Source organism: Ranitomeya imitator, chromosome 1, assembly GCF_032444005.1.
Source record: "Ranitomeya imitator isolate aRanImi1 chromosome 1, aRanImi1.pri, whole genome shotgun sequence".
Taxonomy (NCBI): domain Eukaryota; kingdom Metazoa; phylum Chordata; class Amphibia; order Anura; family Dendrobatidae; genus Ranitomeya; species Ranitomeya imitator.
This window is the reverse complement of record NC_091282.1, coordinates 549621483-549629067: the sequence shown is the minus strand read 5'-3', so window position 1 is coordinate 549629067 and position 7585 is coordinate 549621483.

Genomic DNA, 7585 nt, shown 5'->3' with positions numbered 1-7585 from the left:
TTCCTCCACTGTCTGAAGCGACTGAAAGTCAGACAGGAGAGAAAACGCCTATGCTTGGGGCCCCCCCTGAAGGAGTGAGATTATTATCCCCACAAGTTGCTCCTTTGTACCTGAGGAAACAGGACATACTGTAACCTAATGTTCTGTCCATTTTAATAAGGACAGTGTAGCTTGTTTCATGCATTAAAGTTTTGGTACTATGGTGTTGGTTTGCTGTGTCATAGCACCATCTAGTGGTGGTTAAATTTATAACCTGTGTTTTAGTAATAATCAGAGTGTTGCATTGTGGGATTGTACCAAGGTATTCTGGGAGAGAGACTCCATTACTTTCCTGTGTACTTCCTGGGACACACGTGTTCATGTGCTGTGCTGAATTATCTCACTTGCTTGCCATCCTGGTTAAGTTTATCCGGTAAGATTGTTACCTCTGTTCTTGCAATATAGTGTTCTACAGAATGTAATTTATTGTATAGCAGCTAGTACTTGGGACATCTATTATCAGTCACTTGCTGTATGTAGTTATATGTAGAAGTTGCATCATCCTGTATATTTTCCTGCTAGTTGTAAAGTATCAGCTGTGCTGTTATTTGGCTCAATACTTATCCGTATCATTTGTATTCTTATAGTTTTACCGCATTTTCAATACCTGTTACCAATAAACAAGTTAGACTACAGAGAACAGTCTGCTTATTTGGAAGACAGAAGTGGTTTATGCTGTATGTTGGATCACACACCGTATCAACATGTATGAAGACAGAATACCTAAAGTACATTTTACAGGCCTCTCTGAAAACAAACTTGTCACGCCCTCTAGAGAACCTGTCATCAAAGCGGACTTGGGCTCCACTACAGTTGTCTGGGAGATGTGATTCCTACACCAGATGTATTAGGGTGCTGCAAAACAACCATGAGTATATCTGCCACCTCCAGACTGAGCTGCTGCAGTTGCCGTCAGAGCAGTAATAGGATGCATAATGGCATACCTGCCAACTTTTGAAGTAGGCAAAGAGGGACAGAGGTAGCAGCGTGCACAGTGCGGAGTGGCAAATTTTAGACCACGCCCTGACCACACCAATTTCACAACTAGTCACACCCATATCCACGCCCAAACAACACCCATTTAGCACTGCTGATCACACTGTTTCATAAACAATAATTATAAACAGAAAAAATATGGCCACACAGTGCTTCATACTGTATAATGGCCACACATGATGCTCAATACTGTTTAATGGCCACACAGTACTCTATACTGTATAATGCCCACACATGATAATGCCATTGTACAGTTGGGGCTGTAGATATGTCCCAGCAGCTCTGCTTACAAGGCAGGCAAAGATTTCACCACTTGTCGCTGTCCACACTGCTACCTCACAGATCATGCACATTGCAATGTAGCCCAGCTCTGCGAACTCTGCATGCACTCAGACAACACCACTATCTACTACTCCACTCCATAGCTGCTGTAGTATATAAAGGATACATCTATATATATAATTGTCTAAGGGTTTTTCTGTCTGTCTGTCTCTCTGTCCTGGGAATCCCGCGTCTGTGATTGGTCGAGGCCGCAAGGCCTCGACCAATCAGCGACGGGCACAGCATGGCGACAATGATTTCATAAAGGTTGCCTCGACCAATCAGCGACGGGCACAGTCTGCCACGAATTCGCCTCGACCAATCAGCGACGGGCACAGTATCGACGTAGATGTCATAATGGCTGCCATGGCGACGATGATGTCATAAAGGTTGCCTCGACCAATCAGCGACGGGCAGAGTCTGCCGCGAATTCTGGAATCATCATTGTCCATATACTACGGGGACATGCATATTCTAGAATACCCGATGCGTTAGAATCGGGCCACAATCTAGTCTATATATATAATTGTCTAAGGGGTACTTCCATCTGTCTGCAACTTCTGTCACGGAAATCCCGCGTCGCTGACTGGTCTCGCCAGCTGCCTGTCCTGGCTGCCGCGACCAATCAGCGATGGCCACAGTTCGGCCGAGAATTAGTCTCTCCCTACTCCCGTCCAGTCAGTGCCCGGCGCCCGCTCCATACTCCCCTCCAGTCAGCGCTCACACAGGGTTAATGACAGCGTTAACGGACCGCGTTATGTCGCAGGTAACGGACTCCGTTAACGCTGCTATTAACCCTGTGTGAGCAACTTTTTACTATTGATGCTGCCTATGCAGCATCAATAGTAAAAAGATCTAATGTTAAAAATAATTAAAAAAAAAAAAAAACCTGCTATTCTCACCTTCCGTCATCCGCCGAGGCGCGAGCGGCTGCCACCAGTTTCCATTCCCAGAGATGCAAATGTGCCCGCAAGATGCGTTTTTTCTCCATAGACTTGCATTAGCGACGCATTGCGACATATGAGATAATAGAACAAAAGAAACAAAGATGGTCTCATGTAAGGGGATACCACAAATAAAGATAAAGCACTGGTAAAGACACAACTTTATTAAGACAATATGTATGAGTAGCAAAGCAGAAATAATTTAAAAAACATTTAAAAACATACTAATACAAACAACCCATAATAAGGCTACAACCCACACAGGACAGAGCGATATAAGCCACATATAATAGTAGAAAGGGGTGGCTAATACCACCGTGCCTACATAGACAGCTCTGCTAAACCCCAAAAGATATAGTAATGATGGCTAAAAGTTCTGTAGTGAACTCAGAGGGGTCAGAGCACAATAGGTACTCAGAGCATCTGTGTATACACACCCTACTCAATGGATAGCAAAGTACTCATGGTCCTGAAGAGGCAGTGAGTCAGACCTGGTATACATGGCATAAAAGGCTGTATGAAGTGTGAACTGAACACAAACCCAACGCCATGCCAGCGATAAATACAGGTAGCAGATAATAAACCTCACAAAGTGAGCATACCAAAAGGCACAATAACCAGAGGAGCCCGAAAAAAAGCAGTGTGCAGGCCGGGTGTGCATACAGAGTCCAAATGTGGGCAGCAGAAAGACCCAACGCGTGTCGCCACCTACAGGTGGCTTCGTCAGGGGTCCAGGCGCCGGGACAGTTCAAAGAAGCCCGGCGCCTGCTCACTGCAGTACTTTGCTCTGCCCTCAACAGGGCAGACAGAGTACACCTGCGCCGCAGCCGCGGCGTGAAGACCAGAAGAGGACGTCATGGAATGAAGATGGGAGGCTCCAGACCGGACCTGAGACACCCATCGGACCCGGAACGCAGCGGGAACGCCCCTGGGTGAGTATCATGAAACCTCTTTTTTTCCTCGTTTAGGTAACATCGGGGGCTTATCTACAGCATTACAGAATGCTGTAGATAAGCCACTGATGATGGTGAGCTTACCTCACCATCGATTTTGGGGGTGACAGGTTCCCTTTAAGGATGGACCAGTACTCATGGGCCACTGCTGTGTGCTTGCCCCCCAGGCTAAAATTTGCCAGCCAGCCCCTGCAGGTAAGGGATGATAATGGTGTTCCAAGTACGAAGGTAGGCCATCACCTCTGATATTACCTTGGTGAAAATTCTCAGAGCCACCGACAGCTCGAATGGAAGACCTGTGTACTGGTAATGCCTGACCTGTCCCTTGACATACAGAACTACTCTCAAAAACTTTTGATGGTCCGGATGGATTAGAAGTGATAATACTTCAAATCGATGACTGTTATGAAACAATTGGAAAAAGGCAGCTTTATAGCTGTGTTCTCCGAATCCATCTCAAAGGAGCAATTTACAATCCCCCGCTTGAGTTTACTCAGATTGATATTAGTTCTGAAGAAACCATCCGTCTTTTTTTTTTAATCAAAAAGGGGGGGATAAAATCCTCTTCCATGATCTCTGCTTCCAGGACAAGTTGTTCTTTTGGTGACTTCCTGAGGTGTGTTACTATAAAGGTCTGACGTGGCAGACAGGCAAAGTCTTTTTTCAGACCCTCCTTCACAATATTCAAGACCCAGAGACTGAGGGAGATGTTCAACCAGGCAGAGAGAAAGAGGGAGAGCCTTTCCCCTACTGCTGACCTGACGTCATTGGTAGGGCTTTTTGGAAGATGTAGAGGGCCCGCCGAACGTAAACCCAGACTTCTTTCTGCCCTTGAATTCCCACTTCCTTTTTTCTCCAGGAGGACATCCCCTATTAAATTTTCTCCTCTGAAAGGAAGGTTTCCTAGCCTTAGAAGGGAATCCAGGAAAGCCCTTCTTTTTGTCATCAGCTTTGTCCTCTCATTTCTTCCCAAACAGAAATTGGCCATCGCATGGAATAGAGCAATGTCTATTTTTTTTTACTGCAAATCCCCAGAATACCCCTTTAAGCCATAAGGCCCTTCTAATAATAATGTGTGCAACCTGTAAAGCGCTGCGGAATATGTTAGCGGTATATAAAAATAAAGATTATTATTATTATTATCTGGCCGAATTTGATAGGCAAGCTGATCTAGCTGCTAGCCTTACCAAGTCTGCAGAAGTGTCTGCAAGAAAAACTGCCGCTCTGTGTAACAGAGGCATATCGGCCAGGATTTTATCCCTTGGGGTCTTGTCCTTAAGCTGCTCCTCGAATTGTTGCAGCCAAATCATAAGGGAGCGGGCAGTGCAGGTTCCAGCTATTGTCGGCTTCAGACCCCCAGCAGCTGCCTCCCTAGTGATCTTAAAAAACCCATCTGCTTTTCTGTCCAGCGGATCCCTAAGCACCCAGGAATCCTCAAAGGGCAGAGCGATCTCTTTGAAGATTTAGCCACTACTCCGTCAATTTTAGGGACTTTATCCCAGATCTTAGAGTCCTTCTCAAAGTTCTGACTAGCCTATCCGTATCCTCAGATGGAAAGCATGGTGGGCCCCTATATCACTATCCGAGAAGGACATGGACCTACTGCGATATTCTCCCTTTGACAGTATCTGACTCCGTAAAGACCTCCTTAGCTCTTTTCTTCCCCTTCTTTAACAGAGTCTTTAGGGAACCTTCAACCTCAGCCTTGATCACGGACATAAGTGAGTGGCCCGTCAGGGCAGTGGGGATACTTGGTACCGGGTCCCGTCGCAATTAAAGGGATGGTCACGGTGGAAGCGACCCGGTCCGTGGCCAGGGGTGCCCAAGTAAAAGGGACGGTCTTTAAAGGGGTTGTGGAAATAATGAAAGCTTGTGACGCCACCTGTGGTTTTTGGTCAGAGGTGACTGACGCTGCTTAAAGGGGTCCTCTGGGGGCGATGGTGCTGCAGCAACGATGGTGTCGCTTCCCACAGGTGAAGTGGGGTCCCCAGGGCTCCCGATGTGTTTGACAGGGATGGTGAATGCTGGCAAATAAATGGATGACACAGGGTTGCAATCTTTACCTGGTTTACTGGTGTTAAGCAGCCTCAGTTCAGCTTACCGGCAACAGGTGTAGATGGAGTCCAGGCAGCCTGAAGACAACTGGAAATCCCTTTGACTAGTCATTTTGGGAGCCTTCCACTATGTGCTGGTCTGTTGTCCCTTGCTGCCTATAGTTGTCTAACAAGGTCCTCTTTTTCCCCTGTCCAGGGACAGTACCTGCACAGTAGGCAACTTGAGCCGTCTTTTTGGGGTCTCTGTCCACGATGACTCTGGGCTCTGATTGCTGCTGTACTTCAAGAAATTATGTGGACAAATCCCTTTTAGTTTCCTGCCCTCCGGTTCTGCTGTGGGACGTGTAGTTCTTCACAACCTCAGGCTCCCGGTGCCCATTTTCTGCGCTCAGCTTAGAGAGGCCCAGTCGCAGGCCTCCTCTAGCTCCTAAGTCTTTCTGTGCTCCTTCACGGTCTACTACCAACTGTCAACTGTCTGCACCAGACTGACTCCTCCTGCAGACCAGGATGTATATAGGGAAGTTCCCCTTGAACTGCGTTTAGAGCTCCCCCTTCTGGCCTGGAGTCAGAAAGTGTTGCATGTAGTGTTGCATATAAGATTACCTGCCAAAGGGATCCCTCCTGTCTCCAGGCATGGCACTACCCTCCCCGAGAGGAAGGCAGCACCACTGTGGTACCCGAACTCCTGGGTCGGTCCTTCAGCAGATAAATGCGGACTTTGTCTACAAGAAGGACTGTGGTAATCTAAGCACTGGTGTAGAGTGACTGCATCACTAACTGGAATGGACACGCCATGTCTGTTGTCACATATCTCTTTGAGTGCTGAGTCTTAGGGTATGTTTCCACGTGCAGGAAACGCTGCGTGTTTGACGCTGCATAGAGACGCAGCGTCAAACACGCAGCGTCCAGATTTTACAGCATAGTGGAGGGGATTTAATGAAATCCCATCTCCACTATGCGTGGTAACACGCATGCGGCGGCCCTGCGACTCCGGACATGCAGCGCGTCTTTTAAGATCGCAGCATGTCCGTATACCTTGTGGCGACGCTGCGTCGCCGCAAGGTATAACACAGGGCCCTATGCATGGGGTGCGATGATCCCGGATGTGTGCTATGAACACATCCGGCATCATCGCGTCCCAGAAGGGGGCGGAGCTTAGCGCAGAGCGGGTTTGCCGCTCCGACTAAACCGCTGGCCATCCTGAAGGTGGACACATACCCTAACTCACACCATCTACTACGGATTGGAACCCTGCATGGGCACCTCTCCATCTCATTTCAGGAGTCAAGACAGGAGAAGGCATTTGGGTGAAAGGAAGATAGTGGGCAGCAGGGAGGATTGAGTTGTGGATACTCTGCATATGGAGTTCCTAATGACCAGAGAGCTTGTTTCAGTGGGGACACAAGTTAACCCCTTAGTGACAGAGACAAAATTTAGGTCAATATGTTTTGTGGCTATATATAAAAAACGGTTTTTACGTACCGGTAATAGGATTTTACGGAGCCACGACAGCACCCCTACAAGAGAGGGGATCCGCCCACCTTCCGGACAGGAACCTACAGGATTTAAAGGGGCGGTCCCCCTCACCACTCCAGTTTGTGTTTCAGAGTATAAGGGACACCGCCATTGAGTTAGTACATAAACATATATACTTAAACATTACTAAATACCATCACCTTCTAAAGAGTGATTTTTTTAAAAGCACACTTTCCCAAAGGGTGCAGAAACCAGTGATCAACTACGGGGGGGAATGTGCGGGTGCTGTCGTGGCTCCATAAAATTCCTTTACCGGTACGTAAAAAACGGTTTTCCTATCACCACGACAGCACCCCTACGAGAGCACCCCTAAGTACTGTACGGCCAAAAACTAAATTGGCCTCTGAAGATAAATCAAGACGATAATGTCTATAAAAGGTGGAAGGAGATGACCACGTTGCCGCCTTACATATTACGTCTATGGAGACGTCCGCTCTTTCCGCCCAGGATGAGGCCATGGCTCGAGTGGAGTGGGCCCTGATGCCATCTGGTGGTGTCTGGCCCTTAGCAGTATAAACAAGATATATGGCATCTCTTATCCATCTGGCGATAGACGCCTTATTACACTCGCCCCTTTCCTTGGATTCTGAAAGGAAACAAACAGAGCCCTACTCTGCCTCCATGGTTCTGTCTTGTGTAGGTATTCTAATAGAGCTCTTCTAACATCTAGCATGTGATATTTCTGCTCGTCAGCTGAATTCGGATTGTCACAGAAAGATGGTAAAATTATTTCGTGACTTCT